General features: G+C 38.8%; 1 long non-coding RNA gene across 2 annotated transcripts in view; it reads left to right on the top strand.

The window, feature by feature from the left end:
• The window catches only part of LOC120322875, a 32966-nt gene extending 13105 nt beyond the window's left edge, over window positions 1-19861 (top strand). Inside the window, exons 2-3 of one of the 2 annotated variants that reach the window (XR_005562813.1) lie at window positions 5149-5334; window positions 19345-19861. This is a non-coding gene — a long non-coding RNA (uncharacterized LOC120322875). Of the gene's footprint in view, window positions 1-5148; window positions 5335-17705; window positions 17924-19344 lie in introns of those variants that run through there. The other variant, XR_005562812.1, reaches the window with a different exon arrangement.

Consider the following 19861-nt stretch of genomic DNA (forward strand, 5'->3'; position numbering starts at 1 on the left):
AAAAATGTAAGATGGAAATTCTCCTGGCAGTGTTCTTACCCCCTAGCCCCAGTGGCCATTTCAGAAAGGCTGATGAATATCTGTAGCTGCCCAAGGTCAAACCATCAAGATCACTTTTCAGCATCCTTTTGTCTTCTCCCACTAAGATACATTTCTGCCTGCAAACTACAGCTCAGAGCTGCTGTGAGCTCAGTTGTGTCTTGACAGTGAGAATACCCTGAATACAAATATTTTTCCTAGAACTCAACAGTGGGCCAGAGAAATTTCTCTGAAGCCTGCAGTGATGTGCTTGGGGTGAATTTAATCCACCAAATGTAACTTGGGCCAAGCTATGATGGGATATAAGCAAGTGAAGAAGCCAAAGTCATTGGAAAACTTTTCACCTCCAACTTACCAGTGTCCTGAGGTGAAAATTTTCTAGTATTTGTCAGCCTGATTTGGAGCTAAGATAAAATCTTTTTTTCCTCCATTGCATTTATACCTCACAAGGAATTTTGTTACAGTTTGTGCAAGACAGAGGAAGTCCTTCTTGCACTGCAAAATTACATTATAAAAAAATCTACAAGATTTTTTTTTTGTTATACAAAAATGTTTGTTTTTAAAACAAGCAAACAAAAGAGGGTACATTTTTCTCTTTTGTATCCTTTCTCGTACTTTTGCTAAAATGGTTATCCCTAGCCTTGATTTTTGCAGTGGCTCCGTCTCTATGACTGTAAGTCATTAAATGTTCACAAAAGTGAATAAGCTGCTTAATGTCCTATTCCCCTATGACTTGAGACTTTATCTAAAAAATCCCCCCTAATAAACATCCTCCCAAATCCTTAAACATCTGTCTTAGTACTGTGCAATTGCAGCATGGAGGAAACAGAAGGGACTCACTAACCAAATGTAATTCCTGTAAAACAGGGACATAAGGAGATCAGATTGATAACTGAGCACATCAAGGATTTAATGTTATCTAAATACTTAAAGTCCATGCTTAGGCAAGTACTAATAACCTCAGACAATATCTACAATATCCTTAATTTCAGAGAGAATAGAAAAGCCCACTCTTTTGTACCAAGTAATGTACACAGATAGGGGCTCTAACTTATTAAAATTAATTTTACAATTAGAGAACACACCGAATCTGTGAACTAGCACATAATGACGGGAACAGATGTCACTTACTGCTGAATGAGCAACACAAAATATCAGGAGTGTACTGTGCAATGCTGTCTCATGCTCTCTGACAGCCAACTCGAACTCCCTGAAGTCAGCCTGCTCCTTAAAAACCTTATCCTAATGTTTGTCTAGCCAGAGGCATATTGCAGTGGTGACAGAAGGCACCCCCACTGCAAGTCCTAACCCTTTCCATCCTCTTTCCTCAGTCTGCCAGAAACCCTAGGCAGAGTCTATTCAGTGTAGTCATTCCCCTCCAGGGATATGTCAAACAGAAAATCAAAGTTAATTCTCCAGAGGCCTCTCTTGGACCAAGCCACATACAAACCTAATCCATAATTACATAATTTTCTATTGTCAAACATAATTTCTCTGGGTCAAGATGTTACTTATATCTCACGAGAATGCAATTTTTTTCAAGCACTAGGTTAATTTAAGGCAGAGTTGTAGACTCTTGCTCCCACAGCTGTGTGATGCCAGAAAAATCATAGGAAGTATTTTAAAGGAAGAGTAAAAGGATTGAATACAATGTCACTGTGATTAAAAAGAGAAAAGTGAAAATATGATGACTGGAGTGTAAAGGGTGAACAGTCTATAGGTTCCACTAGGGCAGACATTGCTGCTACTTTGGTGATGGGAACCTGTGATGTGGCTTTTGTGTATTTGATTAATAAGCAAGATGGGGTTGAAATATTCTGCATACCATAGGCATGCACTGTTGGCTGCACATTACTAAAAATATGCAAAGGAGTAATCAATAGCTGGGAGCCATCTGTAGGGTATCTGAAGTAACCTGGTGGAAAGATTGGCCATGCAGTGGTTCTTCAGCATCCTCAACACCCCTACAATGCTGCTGCAGAAGGCTGTTTCTGTTTCTTCTCTCCTCCTCGTGACTTCACAGCAGAAATTGTACAGACAAATTACAGCCAAAAATGAAGTGATAGTTTAGTACTAGGCAGCTTTTAATTGAGTGATGTTATAGTGTGAGAGATTTGAAGAGACAGAGCCCTCATTCCCAATCTGTTTACACAATTACATGAATCAGTCATGGATATGGATAGCCATATAATCCAGATCTACTTTTTGTGAGCGAGCCAGGGACAAGCTGGTTCCCACGTGCCCCGAAAATGGGAGTAATGTGTTTTTTTCAGAGTGCCCTTTGCAGCAGTATGACATGTGATGTGAGGCACTTGAGGTTTGCTGGCCATACAAACCCTGTTCCTGTTCTTGTTTGGTTCAATGCAAGTGATTTTGTGAGGAAGTAATTAAATCAAATGAAAGCATTATGTTCTCCAAAGAAACAGCAGAAAGCCAGAACAGTATTTACAAACCATATACTCTTGTTGAGCCTCCAGCTTGTTCAGGAGGGCTTTTCTGCTCTAATTCTTCTGATTTGCTTTGGTGCATCGAGCGATTCTGTGACTTAACAATGTGTCCATGTTCCTATGGACACATACACACAAAGGTCTTGGATCACGTGGGAGTTTCACTGAGTTCTTGTGAAATAATAATATGGTTGAGATGAAAGAATTCTGATCCTGTCAGTTGAAACATTGAGCTTCAAGCTCCACGTTTGGCAGCCATCGCTAATACTTGCTATGTCCTCGTTTCTTATTTTGGAAAGCTCAATTTCCTCTCCAGATCCTGAGTGGCTGGAATGTGTCTTTCAATTCCAAGAGAGAACTGCAGGCATGGTCTCCAGGATGCCTGTCCAGAGTTAATTTTTCTGCTGAGGCGTGTGAATATGAGAACATTGCATCCTTGGAGTACACCTGTATTTATCATTGTTTTTGGGGGAAGTAAACTTGTTCTCGGTGGTACCTGAGTGTGCTTGGTGAGTTGAACATGTAAGATCCTGCCTTTCTTTAAGCTAATTATGTTTATGGTACGTGTGTATTGTAATGCTAGGAAAGCCATATGAGACTTCAGCCTGCTGAGAATGCTCTCAAGCATTTCATTTCAGTGGAAACCACTCTGGTCCCTCAACATCGCTCACTGTGAGCTGCGGCGGGCGGGATAAGCAAAGTGGCTTTTGGGATCTATTTTATCACACCTTTAGGACATAAGCTCAACAATTTCTTTCGTTTTGCTTGCAGTTGAAATGAATTAGCTTTTTTTTTTGCCCGCGTCCCATCCCGGGCCCTCGCAGGCATCCCTGTTCCAGGCGAGCCCACGAGAGGGCACCCGGGACAAACCGCTCCCGAGCCCGGGCAGCTCCGGCGCTCCGCTCGCTCGTTTCTCCCGGGTAACTTCGATTCTAAGGGACTGAAGAGCTTCAGCTGCTCCATGTCACCCTTCCACAGGTGTGGGATGGACCGTGTGCGTGGGCATCCTCATCTCCGCCCGCTAAAATCCGCTGTTCGTTTCGTGAAAACAAGTAGGCAGCCAAAATTGAACGGGCAGCCCCGTGGCAACAGCCGGTTTTCGTGCTTGTCAAAGCAACAAGAGCAAAAGTTTTCTAGTAAAGTCGGGAAGCTCAGAAAAATATTCGAGCTTGCTAAAGCTAAAAAAGAAACAGAACTGAGTTGCTTTGAGTTTCCAAGTTTAAATGATGTTTATTCTCATCTTACTAGGCAAACTTAAATGATTTTCCTGGTGTTACTGTCATACGTGCCATTGGTTATGGCAATCACTTTGTACCTCTGAGTTCAGGTAATAAGTGCTCAAAAAATAGATGCACTTTATAGATCCAGGCACCTCTCATGAGAAGATGTAGGTCAGATAATTCCTGTCCTCCACCTTTTTTTTTTTTTTTCATCCTTCTCTATCTGTGGTTGAAAAGGACTGCTGCTGGAACGAGAAAGAAGTCAGAAATATTAGCCAGATTAAAATATGCTTCTACCAGCTCCACCTAATTTCTTGGGAAGGGATTAGCTGCCTGAAAGCTACAATCCAAATAAATCATCAATCTGCCATCAAAGTGTCAGAGAAAGAAACACTTAGCTAAAGAACTGTAGAATCATAGAATCGTTTGGTTTGGAAGAGACCTTAAAGGTTATATAGTTCCAGTGCTCCTGCCATGGGCAGGGAAAGCTTTCACTAGACCAGGTTGCTCAGAGCTCCATCCAACCTGGCTTTCAACACTTCCAGGGATGGGGCACCTACAGCTTCTCTGATCAACCTGTTCCATTGCCTCATCACCCTCACAGTAAAGAATTTCTTCAAATTTCTAATCTAAACCTGCCCTTTTTCAATTTAAAGCCATTCCCCCTTCTCCTGTGACTCCATGCCTTTACAAAAAGTCCCTCTCCAGCTCTCTTGGAGTCCCCTTTAGGTACTGGAAGTGACTCTAAGGTCTCCCTGGAGCCTTCTCTTCTCCAATCTGAACAGCCCCAGCTCTCTCAGCCTGTCTTCATGGGAGAGGTGCTCCAGCCCTCTGATCTGTTCCTCCTGTCTATCTTGAAATAGTATTTTACATCAGGAGGAATTGCTTCTTCAATATTCTTATTGTTTGGGTTTTTTTTGTTTTGACTTGTCTTGGTTTTGTTTTGGTTTTGTGGTTTTGTTTTGTTTGTTGTTGGGTTTTTGTGTTCTGTGTTTTTGTTTGTTTGTTTATTGTTTTGTTTTGTGTTTTGTTTTTTTTTGGTGTGGATTTGTTTTATTTACCCCCCCCTCAGGGAATGATAGTAAAAAACCCTAGGGGACTTGTTTTTGATGGCTTAGTTGTCCAAGTTGAATGGGAAACCAGAGGACCAAAATGGGCTTGCAATAAGTGAAGAGAGTCTAAGATACTTGTTGTCTCACTAACATTACTGACCTTCTCATGCCAGCAGGTAGTCTGTGAAAGCTCTGTCAAGAGACATTTATTTGGCTGATACCATTCCATATTTTAATCCTGGGACTCTCCTTAGTGAAAACATATAGATTTCAGTTTGTTTGTTATATAAGACAATGGGTGTCAACAAGGGAGTAAATCATACATCACAAATAAGACATCTGCTGTTACTTTTTCTGACTTTCTTTCTTTTTTTTTTCTTGTTTTACTAGAAGTTTTTGGACAAAACGTGAATGATTTTAAAGCTATTGGAGACTTTGCAAGTTCAGAAACAGAAGCTAAACTCTGAGGCTGTGCTAAGGCTGCCGGAACACTGAGCAGAAGTTGAGGAGATACTGAATGTATTCCATGGCCTGAAGGCAGGATTGACACCAGACCTTCTACACTTTTCTTTGACTGTGAGTTCCCCAGACAAAGCCTTTCTCTTTCTTTGTGTTTTATAGAGCTTTGGACAATAACAGCAGAAACCCAACAGGACTGGGACTGTTTGTGATCTCGTAATAAGAGTGATCCATGGCAAAACACAGATATCTGCTGTGTTCTTCAATATAGCAGCATCATTGTTATCTGTCCTGGGTTAGGCACAGAATAATTTTAATTAATATAGGGAGCTCTATATACTAAGAAGGCCATCAATATGCAAAGGAAGAGCATATGTATAAAAATTTGGCCAGACTGCAATTTTTGTTTTGTACTGGAAGTTTAATATTTTCAGAAAAACCTTATTTAGCCCTTTATTATGTTTTCATAACCTTTTAAAACGCAAGAATCAAGATACCTGTGATCACATTTTAATTCATCACATCCATATCCTTTCTGCAGCTTTAAATAAGCTTTTTTTCTTTTTAACTTACTAGTTTGGTTTCTCCATTTGCAAAATGTAGGTAACTCCTTTCTCAGGGGTGACATCAGGGTAAAATCCATTCATGCTTTTGAGGTGTTCCTATTAAAGTTTTGAGGACCGTATAAGTACCGAGGCGTCAAGGAATATTAAACTATCTGCTGCAAATGTCTCTGCTTTTTTTCTGTGTGGTTCACTAGTGAGCACTCAGAGATGACCTTAGTGTTGCTGGTGGCACTCTTTCAGATCCTGTTTAAAACAACTGTTGAATGACTCACTGTTTCAGGAACATGGAAAGTTTCCCAGAGTGCGTTTGTGCTCCACTGTCTTAGAGTCAGGAGATGGAGCTGATCAGGAAGGCTGTTGCAGATGACTGAGTGTGCTTATAATGGGTGGACTATTCTCCCCTGCTTTGGAACATCTGCTGGTGATTTTAAAAATGAATCTAAAAAAATAATCTGTTGGCTGGTGCCTGGTAGGAAGCAAATACAGGTTGTTTTTGTGTCGCTGGTGATGTATCTTTAGAGGATTACACATGCCAGTTGCTTGACTTCAATGAAAATTTTCACAGTGGAGTGATGTAGTGTTGATTTAGAATAATTTTTATTTTTTTCCCCAGTACTTCTATTCTCTCTTTACTACTTTAGGCATGGCACTAAGCCTTGCAACTCAAATCTGAACTCCAAGATCCTTAAAATGTGATTTAAGATGTAGGGTTTTCACACGAGATACTTTCAAAATTGGCATCTCCTTCTTCCCCTGGCCAGGGGGAAGAACAGTCTTCTGATTGTTTCTTCAGTGAAATTCATAAGCCCATGTTTTTGCCATGGCATGCTGTCACTTTGGGAATTATTATGATTTCATATATCTGAAAATTATTACTTCAGATTAAAAGGAAATAGACTGCCAAGCAAACAGAACCTCGTTGAGTATACAATTGTGTTGGAAACAGATGAGTGAAATGGGAAGTGAGGATGCAGAATCTAAATCGTGATGGGAATTTTCCCAGAATTGGAAAGGCAGGAACTCAGGGCATGGTCTCCAGGCCTGTTCCTGCTGCAGCCCTGAGCACGATGTCACAGTCATCTGTTGTCTGCAAGTTTATTTAGAGGGGAAAAAAGGAAGTTAGATATAAGTGACATCTGATATTTTCATTCGAAAATGAAAACTATTAGAGATTAGGAGGATTTGATTTCTTACTTGAATTGCTGTTTTGCTTTCTACATTCTCCTTTTCTCTTTTCCTTATTTTTTTCCCTTTCCTGACTGAAATTCTTTAGTAATTTAGTTGTGAGAAAAGCTTTGAAAACAGTGACAGCAGTGCTCATATCTGCCTGCAAATGAAGGTAGTGTGACTCAGTTGGTCTGGAAATGAACAAATCCTCTCATCTGGAATAAATGTAAATATCTGGTTTATATGTCAATGTTAACTATTTTACTGCTGGTCAAAAAAATGAAGGGTGAGGTGATCAAAGGAGGAAAATGTGCATGAGATCTTATCTTCATTCAGTCAGTGAAAAATACCTACAGATCTGAGTGGATCGGGTTTCTGAGTTTTTTTTTTTTATTTTTCTTCATTGAACATGGAGGAAGACAAGGGAAACAGTTATGGAGGATGGTGTATCCTTTGGACTGACTAATCAGTAGATGAAGTTATGAATCTGAACATAGCACCCAAGCTCAGCAGAGAAGAAAAACCCCTGGTACTCCTAAATTCTGCTAAGAGTTAAGGATACAGAAAGTACACCTTTCTCTCAGCTGAGTTTGAATACTGGAACATAGAATCAAAAATTCATATATTTAGCTGTAGCAACAATTTGAGTGGGTAAATTCAGGGAAAAGATGGGCTTCACTGATAAAAGTGTCTCAAAAGCTGGAAAGTTAAAGTATGTTGTTCTTCTAAGATATTCCTGTCACCTGCAAATTACCACTGCCTGAACAAGATACAGGGCTAAAAAGATTGGAGATGAGAAGATCTTGGTTGTGATTCGTACTTTGCTTTACAGTGAAAGAATTAAGATAATTGTGGCTTGTGAAAAAGAAATAAGTTCAAATAATGATTTTTGAATGCCCTTATTAGTCTTCATTGTTATGATACACCTCTTTACAATGGTTTTGGTTGTCTCCTAGATCACTATTTTGTTAATTAATCATAATTTCATTGTTTTTTAACTGTTGTTATTATTAGTGTGGTTGTAAAGCTTTGCAGTATAACACAATGAAGTCTAATGAGCTGTTGTGAATAAGATATGAAGGTTACTTGGTTTAAATAATATCTGGAAGAGTGAATTTGGCTCATGAGCTGCTATGACCTGAATTCTCACTAGATAGGGTTCATTTTAAAGTAGCATGAGGCTATGTGACTGGTTTAATCTTGGCAAGATACTGGTTTTAACTTGTAAGAACCACCCCACTGTATTTTCAGAGACATCTCTCTCTATCTATAATCAATGAGTTTGTAATTTTAAACTTTATATATGTAACAACTATGTATGTTTATGTGCATTTAGAAGTTAAAGTGCTATTTCTATTGTAAAAATTGTATTTGTGAAAAAAATGTTCCAGTAGGCCACAAGTGAATAGTGTCCTGCAAAGAGCATCAAAGACACGTCAAGGACATTTTCTTGGATGAACTTTTTCTGTGCTGCTCGTTGATTTTATGTTGTGAAATGTTCTGGCTGTTTGTGAAGCAGAGAACAGAGGTAGTCCTAGGAGGTGTCAGGGATATTGGATCACAGCATTTCTCCTAATTACAGCTGAACACACTGGTGCCTTGTGGTCAATGTGACTTAAAAAGGAGAAAACAGAGATGCCAAGTCTTTGTGCATATTCATTAGACTGATGTATTAAGAGAGAATATTTATGAGAACATGCCATCTCACTGAAGTTATCAGAGGTCTTTGTTGGGGGTTGGGTTTGCTTTTCTTTTTCTTCATAGTTTTTGCCGGTTTGCCTTTTGTGTGATGTGTCTTTGTGGTCTTCTCCGGGTTTTTGCGTTTGCAAGTTTCATGGGTGCGGTGAGGGTGCGGGTTCGTGCGGTTGCAATTGGACGTGTAAGGGGTCCCTGTGTCGTGTATCGTTTTCTTTGCATTTGTCCGTTGTTCCTTTTTTCTGGTTTTGTTCTTGGGGCTTTGCCTTGTCCTGCTTTGTAACCTATAATGTTGCATGTGTGCGGTAGGCTTGTTGCTTTCCTTTCCTTTTTGTTTCCTCTGTTTTAACCTCTGCCGGTGTCCCCTTTTCCTTGTCCTCTTTTGCTGTTCTCGTGCCTGTTCTTCGGGGCTGTCGGCCCCGTTTCCTTTGTCCCTGGTACTTTTTCATCTTTTTCTTTTCCTTTTCTTCGTTTTCCTGTTCCGCTTTTCCTTTTTCCTTTTTCCTTTTTCCTTTTTCCTTTTTCTCTTCTTTCCTTTTCCTTTCTTTTCTTTTTTTTTTCTTTTTTTTTTTTCCTTCCTCCCACTTTTTTTCCCTTTTATTTTTTTTTCTTCCAGGAAAAAGATCTACTGGTACATGGTTAATGAGACATTGCACCAAAAGTATTTCTTAAGCATAGGTAGTTAGAATAAATATTACCGAGAGTGGCAAATTATCTGGAATAGTTCCTTTTTAAAATAGCCCCATTTCCCACACACCCCTATAGTTGTACTCAAGGAAAATGCTGAGGTCCCTCTAGTCTGTATTACAAAAATCTCAAAATCCTGCCCCGAGTTTCCTTTACTTCTGATTAGGATTTGAGAGGTTTATCCTATTACACAGGCTGTGGTGCAAGGCATCTCCTTGATCACAACCTTGCCATGCCAACCCTAAATACTGCCGTGGAAAAACTGTTTTTTCTATGAAGTAATTCCTACTGAAAAGATATTTTCATGGGTTCAAACCTGCAGGCCGATGTGGGCCATGAAAACACAGCCAGGGTTCTGCCAGCAAAGTTTGGGTGAAATAGGGACCCTTTTTACCCTGCCTAAGATTTAAGTGCAGATAGGCTGCTCTTTATGTCTTACCTTGGATGCAGTACTACAGGCCATCCTTTGAAGTCAGCAGGAGAGCTGATGGAGGGATGTGCAGCTCCTCAGAATCCTTGGACAGAGGGGGAAGAGAATCAGGGCAATCGCTGGCGTTTTTAGCAGCGGCGCCTAAGGGGCTTTTGTGGCAGAATTCCTTTTTTGGGTCTGCAGCTGGCTTGGCTTGGTCTCAGTTGGAAAACATAGGGATGGATCTCATATTAGGGCTTGTCTTTGGGGGAAATAATTTTAAGAATAAGGTATGATCTCAGGTCAGCATCATTATTCTGCAATAAATTTCACATAGATGCTTGGCTTACATTTTAGCCCATGCTAGTTTTGGATATAGGTTAAATTAAATAGTGTGAAGGCAGGTTTACTGTGCAAAAAGAATGTCCATTTGGTGAGCTACAGCCAAGTGATTAGTTACAGCCATTTCCTAATATTAGACAAGCTCTTACAGGTGTTTATACAACCCCTGTCCTGTGAAGGATAAAGCATATGGGTCATTAGAGCTGTCAATCAAGCCCTTTCATTCTATTAATTTCTGGTGCCACAAAAATGCTTTTCTTTCTTGATTATGAATTGAGTGGGATGAGCTAAAAGCTATGATGAAACACATGGTCTCAATCCTCAAACATCCACGTAGGAGAAAGAGTTCCTCTTATTGCAACATATGTGTGTAATATTCATCCTGAAAATGGCACGTCAGAATTTTAGGCAGATAAAGAACTTGTTTGTACTGTAGATCTAAAACATATGAGAAATTGGAGCTTACAATATAATCACAAATAACCATAGGTGATTGGAAAACTATTTACTCTTAAATGACAGCCCAGAATATTTAGAAATAGAGAAAAAGATTGTGGTCCTTTTCCCATCAGAAATATTGAAACACATCAAAACAAGCTTTTCATGTTGCTTCTAAACAGCCTTTCAGAAATGGTTTTGAAGAGTACGTAAGAAATGGAAGAGAGGAAATGTAATTTTCTATTTCTTTTTTAAAGGAAAAAAATGCTTAAAAAAAAAAGAGGTTTGGTTTTTTTTCTCCTTCACTAATAAGTTCTATTTCGGGCTTTTGCTTTTCTCAGCCTTTCCTTTAAAAAAGAAAGACAAATGAATGGAAAGGGATGAAATATCATAAACACCACATGAAAAGTTGTTAAATTTTGCAGTTCTGCAAAACGTGTTCAAACAACATTTTCAGAGGAAATGCAGTGGTATCATTTTCTTTTGACCTGCAGTCTCAACCGAGGTTGAAGCGTTGAATTCTTTTTTGAAAAATTAAAAGAATTAATCAAAATTTCTTGGCCAGATACAACATGTGAAAGTCACACATTTCATCCTGTCACTTTTTCAGTACTTCCAGCAATGTGCTGTTTGAGGCTTTGTGTATATGCAAAATTTCTTCAGTGCCACATGTTGGTCAAGTATATTTTTTGTACACTGTTGTATGATTCTAGAAGCACAAATTTTTATGCAGGAGATTGAAATCAGCTTCTTCTTGCTTGCAGTACTGAAAATATCATGAACTGATCCAAAGTAAGGGAACTATTTTCCTGTGAGTCCTGGAAATTGGCAACTGTGTGGTTACCTATTTCCCATGACATTCACCTTTTGTCCTTAAGGGTAACAATTTTACTGGCAAAATTCTTATGAGCAGAGGTTCCAAAAGTGGACCACTCCCAATTTCACAAAAGTCTTTGATTCTTCTTTGCTGTAACTTGTTAGTTCGATGTTCTGTTAAGGCAGAATTTTTTAGGGGCAGATACAGATACTTTTGACTGCAGGCACAAAGTTCTTTAGACTCTTAAATTGGATTTAGTTGTCCAGAAACCTTTGCAAAGCTAGGTCTTTAGAGAGCTGGAATTCACAACATTCTACATATCATTCTCTCATTAAGTCTAAAATGTCTTGAGACCCTTTTGATCCCTAATAAGTTGACCTGCTTATGGTAGAAAGACTGAGGATGGAAATAAAGAGACATAAGAAGTATAATAAGCAGCCCTGATACTGCAGCATGAGAGAGAAGTGGTGAAATCTCTGGCTTTATGAAAAGATGGATTTTGATGTGGGAGCTGAAGAATGTCATAGGGAGGCTATATTGCATGCTGAGAATAGCATCTAAGGACCTATATTTAGGAACCCGACACATTCCTGAAATGTAGCTCTGTAATTATTTTGCATGTTATTGTACGGTCAGATTATTAAAAATGCATCTGATGTTGGATACTAAAAATGCCAGCTGTCATGCTGCAATAATAACTGTAATTAATTGTTGGTAATAGTTAGCTGTACATGCTGTTTATCTACAGATCTCAGAGCAGTTCATAAAGATCATCAGTATTACTGTCCCAACTGGGAAAGTGTCTTTTTAAGGAAGCCAGGTTTCCTAGCTTTTTGCTGTAGTTCTTCACTTGTACAGTTCTATTTCAGCTTTTTGCTCTGCCTCAAAACTCCTTCTGACCATCTCTCCTGACCCTCTTATGAGTGATTTCAGTTCTTTTTGACCCTCAAGGCCATTTTGCTCTGCCACTCACCTCTGAGATTAGCCTACTTTTACCTTTTACAGTATCCAGGCTTAAGTAATACAAATTCTGACACCTCTGGTCAAGCAAGCAATGTTTAGGCCTCAGTAAAATATCCTTATACAGATGTGTTTTCTGAATTGATTTCTGAGAGGATGAAATGGAATAAAAATAGAGGATTCACCAAACTTAACTGTGGAGAATGAGACAGAGATCTAAACTGCAGAATCTGCTGCCACTGTTATCAGCTAGTGAGTGGTTAAAATTAAAAAAAGCGTAATGATTATCTATAGAATCTGAACCATCAGAACAGAAGCATGTAAGTCAATCTGTATAAAAATCATAGAATCATCTCTGCTTTACCTGTTATGTTGATATAATTTGCTCTTGACACAGTTTTCTTGCTTTCATAATGAAATGAAGGTAGTAAAGAATTCTTTGTCTTCTGTACCATAAAATTAATCACTTTCTAATTTCACAGTTGCTTTTTTGACCATTAATACAGTACCAGTTAAGGGTTTTTTTTTTTCATCTGTGGTTTCTCAGCCTATATATTCTAGTTAGAATCTGTGGAAGTGTTCAGGAGTCTACCTGGAAGATGAATACAACCAATCTTTTTATGTGTACTGATTGGCATCCCAAAATCAGTCCCTCAAGACAGGCTTTTCTTCTGTTATCCTGTGAAATCCTTCATATCCATATCATATGTTGAGGATTTGCTTTCATCATTTTCTCTGTTGCTTTCTGTTGCTGACAGTGTTTATGGGTGCATCAGTGCCTACCTCTTTGCTCTCCAGAACAACCTACTGTTTCAATTTACTTTCTGGATGTTGCACAAGTCCCTCCCATTAGAATCCCTGGACTGTTTAGGAGCCAGACCTGAAATACAAAATCCATCACAATGTTTTGGTTCAGAACAGGTGCTGCTTGGTAGCATGTTCTTGCTGCTCCAGCTCAGCCCATGCATCCTGTTAGTTTATACTCTTTATATATTTATACTTCCTACTGTTAGTTTATAAGTTTATTAAGGACACGGGTGAAGTATAATTGTTGTCACAGCCTTTTCATTAATGCTCTCTTGTTTTGCAACGAGAGAGTTGTTTTTTCTTTTGGTGCACTTAATATTTCTGAAAGGTATCAGATAAGTGGTGTAAAGTCTTCCAGATGCCCCCAAACCATCCTGACAATATGTGTCACAGCTCTTATTGCAGTGTTTGCTTACTGAATGGCTTGTTTATGGGTAAGAGGTTTAGGAGCAAGACAAGTGGAGATCTGGATTTTCTCAGCTGAGACTCCAGCTTAGACTAAAGTGAATTTTAATAGAAATAGCTATGGACATAATCTCCAACTGTTGAATAGTGGTCTGAGAGAGAGATCTGTCTTCATGTAATCCACTGACTCTACCTCCAAACGTCAGAAATTCTTGATCACTATTAACGGTGTCTCACAATTTAGGAAAAAGCTGTTTTGTACTGTGGAGTGACAAATAGGTCAGGAAACAGAATGTTATGACATTCTCTAACACAATATATTGATCCAACCTCAGAGGAATTTGTACTGGACAGAAAGCAACAGTCAATTTGTCAGGGGAAAGAAGAAAATTTACTAAGATTAGGAGAATACACAAATGGTGAAAAGAACCTGTACTTCTGGAACAAGAGATTTGATGCCAAGTATTTATTTAGAGTTGTCTTTAAAATTTCAGAGCAACTATCAAATTACTCCTCAATTCCAATTTGGACAGCTTTTTTTCCTGGCACATGTTGGTGGACCAGTACAGTTTAGAAGCCATGTTATGTAGTGAAAGAGCATTTATGATGAGAACCTCATCTTTTCCCCAGTTCCTAGTAGCACTCTGGACACCTAAGCTATTAGATAAACCACGTGAGATTTAAGCAGCTCTTTGCAGAAGTAGATGTCATGGTTTCTCATTTTCAAATCCCATGAATTTGGAGTAGTATGGAGCTGTCCCAAGCTACTTTAAGATTGTTTTGCCCTAAAGCACGTGACTGATGCACTGGTGTAAATTCAGACCATGTAGACTTTACCTGCAATGTTTGTTCGAACTTGTGGGTTATAGAAAACTTCTTTGTAGCAAGTTTTTCTGTTTTCAAGATGTTGGTACTTCACTTGCTGCAATTAAAAGGAGTTGATTATAGCTTCAGTGTGTTAGGTATCAGACATTCCACGTCTGATTTCATGGGGGAACTGTTAAAACATCTGAAATAACGTTTTGGAGAAACGTTATTTGTGAAATTTAGCTGTTTTATGCAAAAATGAGTTTTATAATTCAAAGAAAAAGACTGCATGTGTTTACCCAGGGACACAAATACAGGTTTGAGACGAGTGTGGGATAAAGGCATTGTCTGAGGTTTGAACTTTAAAATTCTGTCCTTACATGCATTTCTCCATGTCACATTCAGAAATGGAAAAGCCCCTTTTTTTCATGGATCCTGTGTTGTGGTAACTGTTGTTAAAATTGACTTTTGAGTAACAACTGTTGTATGTCTGATTTTACAAAGTTCATGTTCTCATAGCTGGCAAAGAACATTACTAGACTAGACTTTCACAGCTAAAAATTAACTCCAGCTCTATCTGAGGTTTCTTTTCAGTGAATAAAGTAATATATTCATTAAATTTCCCTTACTTACATTGTAAGTAAAATTATAGGGATTGACTGCTATGGTCACCAAAAGCAGCTAAAGAGAATATTTGTGGGAAGGAAATTTTAAGCTCATAATGATGACTATTTGCTCTGGAAAACTGATTCAATTCTGCTCATCTGAAGAAATGGAGCATGTGACCTGTGTGTCAGTGCAAGGAAGGTGGTTATGAAAAACTAAATGCTACAATAAATTTAAGTAGAATTTTGTGCTGAAAGTGACTGGAAGTTCCTAGTGTTTAGGTGAACCATCTCTTTCCTTCTTGTTTCTGCATGTGAGTTGTTGCTTTTGCTCTGTTTGAATCAAAGCACAAGGCTGAAATAAGACAGCTTATGAAGAGCCTGATTTGAAAACTGTGGTCATAGTTATGCATCCTACAGTCACTGAAGTCACTTATATTCTGCAGCCACTCCATCTGATCCTGGGAATTACTTTCTCAGGAGACTAGTCCCAGAACATCTAAATTTGGGTGCAGAAATACTGGATGGTAGTTATTAAGTAGATCACAAATTATTTTATAAATGGTGACAGCATATATAGTAAGATCTATATTTTCAGTCTAAGTACTGTCTGATAAAGAAAGCTATTGCATTATATCCTATTGTAACATATGTCATGTTATAACAACTGGAAGCTCCCAGTTAGGAATGTGATTTTCCTGTACTGGGTGCTATCACAAAATACAAATTAAGTTCCCTGCCAAAAATGTTTTACAAACTGAAATTTCAAGTCGAAGTTCTGTGTTTTGTTCAAATGTACTCCCAGCTACTGGAATCTCTGTATCCTTCCACTAAGTTCTGCTTTCAGAGTTTAAAGAAGCCTAACTCATACCTCAGCTTCATGCCTGTCTCTCTCTAGCTTGCAAGAACACACAGTTCTGGAAACTACATTTGAAATTCAATCACTGCTTGCACTGCTTTGTTACAGCCCTTAATATTTCCTGTGACTTCCATGCAGCAATTGGGGTTTGTTTTTCAGAAGTATGTGCAAATTAATTTTGGGTACCTATGGGAAATTAAAGTAGCATTTTTGCAAAACTTGTATTTGCAACATTATTTGAACATTTGCAATTATTTGGTCTGCTGAGAAAGATTCAGACCCACTGTTCAATTATACAAAACTGGCATTTGTTCTCTCTGAGAACATCTCAGGGATGCTTTGTATGAGCTGTTTACAGACCCTCATTGCTTCAGAGACTGTACCAGCCTAATAAAGGCTTTGCTTGGTCATATGTTTATGGGAACAGAACCTACACTGTGACAGATCAGAGGTTTTCCCAGGATTACAATCCTGTACCGTAACTGGCAAATCTTCTGGAGCTCTTAAGCTCTATGTCCATGGAGATAAAATGTCTGTGTGTAAACAAATGCTGCACTTTACTGTCCAATGCTGTAAATAGGTATGGTAACCTCTCATTGTGACTGCAGATAAAGCTGGGCTGATGGGTGTTGTTTTCTTATATCAAGAACCTGGTAGAATATGACAACTACTAGAGAAGTGTTTATTTAACCATAGACCCAAAATTTTGAGGGACCCTTTAAAAGGAACATACCTTTTGGAATACCTGAATGCTTTCAGAGTAGTGTCTTTTTTTACCAGCTGCATAAGAGGAATGCAAATGGATAATGGGATGCTTTTATTTTTGTAATAGTTAAAAGTTTCAAAGGCCAAAGGTACAGACCCCTGCTATGCTCCATGGTGAACACCCCGGTGGAATGACTTACCACAATAAATGTGTCCATCCATCTGTCCTCATACTATATATAGTCTTTATAAACTTGCAGCTACATAGTTATGTCTTAAAAACAGGGCAGATTTTTCCCTTGTGTATTTGTTCTGGCCATGAATCTCAAAGTCATTCCTTTCAAACCAGGACAGTGTTGCTTGAGGCAGGCAGATACAGTTTTCCTGCGATGACAGTTGTTGTTTTGCCTAAAGGATCAGTGTAATCCTCTTTTAAGTGTATGCTGGCTACCATGACAGGTTGGGTCTGGGAGGCAGAAGGTCTAACAACATGCTTTGCCCCAAGTTTTCCCCACTACACATGGAGAAAATCAAGTATTTAGCCTGCTTTGTGTGTTGTAGTTAAATATCAATACCCCTTCACTCCCTCATACTACTAGTGCATGTCTCCAGCAAAAGCAGGTGACAGTTTTCTACTAAAATCTACATATTCAGAGTCAGACCACTGTGGTGAGAGAAATGTAGAGCTTTCAGTTGTTTATCCATTTTCCTATTAGTCTGGCATTCAGCAGGCTTTTTTTATTAGTTTTAACAAATTTGCTACTGATAACATCACTGGCACTTCAGTTCCATCCCAAGAGCCTGTTAAAACCTGTCAGAGGAGCAAAAATCCAAAAGCTGAGTACAAATCCTCTTCCCCCCCCCCCCCCCCCCCCCCTTGTACCTCTTAACTATTTACTTCTAGGGAGATTTCAGCTTCAGTGGATGGGGTGAGATCCAAATGAAGGATAAAACATTGTTCCCTGTACAGCATATTGAAGAATGGTGTACAGTCCTCATCCAGCCAGTCCTCTTACTGCTAAAATCAGTAGTTAAGTTCTGTGAAGAAATGTTTGGCCCTTCTTTGTGCTCCACAAGTCTAATTAGAGATGATGCCCACGTATTGCCTCAGCTGACGGTTTCTCATGCATCAGAGGAGTCTGATCTCACTCCCACTGAAACTGCCAGGAGACTTTCCATGAATTTCTCTGGCAACTAAATGGGAAACTGTTTTTACCAGGTACTTTGATACTTAAAGTATTGATGAGTCTGGAGGCTGTTTTGAAACTTGAAATGACAGAAGAGAAAAAAATCCCCCAATGGTAACAGAAAAATCTGTGACCTGAACAGTCCTGAAACAAATGGTGAGTAGTGAGCAGTAATGGAAGCTTGAACAGGCTCTGATTGGCAAGTGTGGAACTTGAGATGTTTTACAATGCACCAGTAATGAAGAACTGGTTTATAGACCACAAAATTTTAAGACTTTTTATAAAAAGTGGGATTTTTTGGCACAATGCAGCAGTATAAAGTTTGCTATTCCTCTCAGTTTGCTCACAATAGGAGGGATTCTGCAACAAGATCAGTGGCAAAAATGCCTTTATGTTTCCATGGTGTTTCTCTAAATTAAATACACTTAGAGGTCTGAACGAGTGGGTTTACTTACAAGGCTGAGACCTATGTTTATAAAACTGAGGTGTCATGAGAGGGAACAAGCATCGGTGTGGTAACCCTGATGTGCACAGAGCAAATCATGTAACTGGACTCTGAGCAGGGAAATACTTTTTTTAAGACTGTTTACTAACAAACTCAGAGGTCAGTAGTACCTACCATCAACCCCCTCTCTTTAAAAATCTTTTAACTGGATATTCCCATATCAGCTCCTATGCAACATGTAGAAGATAATATCATCGGAGATTCTCTCATGCAGTTTTGGTGACTGTAACTTTATGTATGTGATTATTCTATAACACACTAAACACCCTCACTAGAGCAGAAAGTATTTCTGGTATCTCTCCCAACTGATATATATGGCAATATCTCCTAAAGCAGTGCAGGAGACAGGACTCAAAGGCTATTTTAAACAACTTTTCTAAGCTTTTTTGTTTATTTAAGAACAAACATATTCTTTCTGTAACTTGGGAACAAAACATATGCAACAGAGAATAATTACAGAGATATTCTTAGAGAAATGGTATCAGTTCAGCCACTACAGCTGATATGTAACATGTGATACTTCAGTGAAAGGACATCTGTGGTGGAAAATGAATCTCAAGTGAGCGGTTCTGTACTTCCATACACCCAATTCAAAGTCTTTACATCCAATCCTAGCGAGCTTGAACCGAACCCTACGAAGCTATTTTAGTTTTTTTTTTAATTGAAAATGTTTTCCAGGTTCTTTTTTTCCATGTTTCTAATGTAGTTATTTTTTCCTGTCAGATAAGGACATATTTGGCTGACCATCTAATTATGACACACTGTTGATACAGTAAGTCAAAAGAGGTGTGAGACTGATAGATATAGAGTAGCACTACTGATAAGTTGCTCAAATATTGCATTTTATTTACTTTGCCTTTGCTAACTTGCATGTTTGAACATTACAAAAGATTGAGCACGTGTGAGCAAACAAGCTTCTTACTGTAATCTACGCTCTAATAGCCACTGTTTGTAAATGTTTGTGTTCTGGTTTGCTAGCTTTGGAATATGTTTTGGTCCTTCAGTTCACACCTTTCCCTTTCTCCTGGAGGCAAGAACTTACTCCAGCTGAAGCTGAGATTCTTGCTCAAACTTCAACAGCTGGAGCCTTGACAGCTATCAAATCTTGTGAAATTTCACAATAATTGCAGGAATGGGTATTAAAAGTTGTTCCTTTCTTTTATTAGGAATATTTTGTGGGGACTTCGAGCTATGAAGTTGTGCAATTTTTGGAAGGCTGTGTGGATCATGATTAACAAATTCTAGTTGATCAGGACCAGGAAATTAGCAACGTCCTTACTGTGGCCTCTATGGATCACCACATCTACAGTGCCAGAATGGAATGGGTGAAGTCACCTGAACCTTTCACTCTGATGAAAGACTGGGAAAACGAATACAAGGCCTCCATACTTTCCTAGAAGCAAAAAAGTCTGAGTGGCTGATTGCCAAGTGCACCATGCCAAGAGTTGTTGGGATCTCCCACACATTCCAATGGGAATATTAACAGGTCTACATATTGCTGGGTAAAGTCTTCCAAACTTCCAAGAGAGCTATGAATATCTACTGTTTAATGTATGTACGGTTTGTGGTCCCTTGCTATCCGGAAACTCTCAAAACTCTGCAAATACCTTATGAAACTCTCACACACAGACAGCTCTCCAAACATTCCTTCTCCTCTCTTTGAGCATATGTGGTCTCAAAATC

Source organism: Pipra filicauda, unplaced genomic scaffold, assembly GCF_003945595.2.
Source record: "Pipra filicauda isolate LSUMZ 115617 unplaced genomic scaffold, ASM394559v2 scaffold104_size2351352_pilon, whole genome shotgun sequence".
In the NCBI taxonomy this organism is placed as follows: Eukaryota; Metazoa; Chordata; class Aves; order Passeriformes; family Pipridae; genus Pipra; species Pipra filicauda.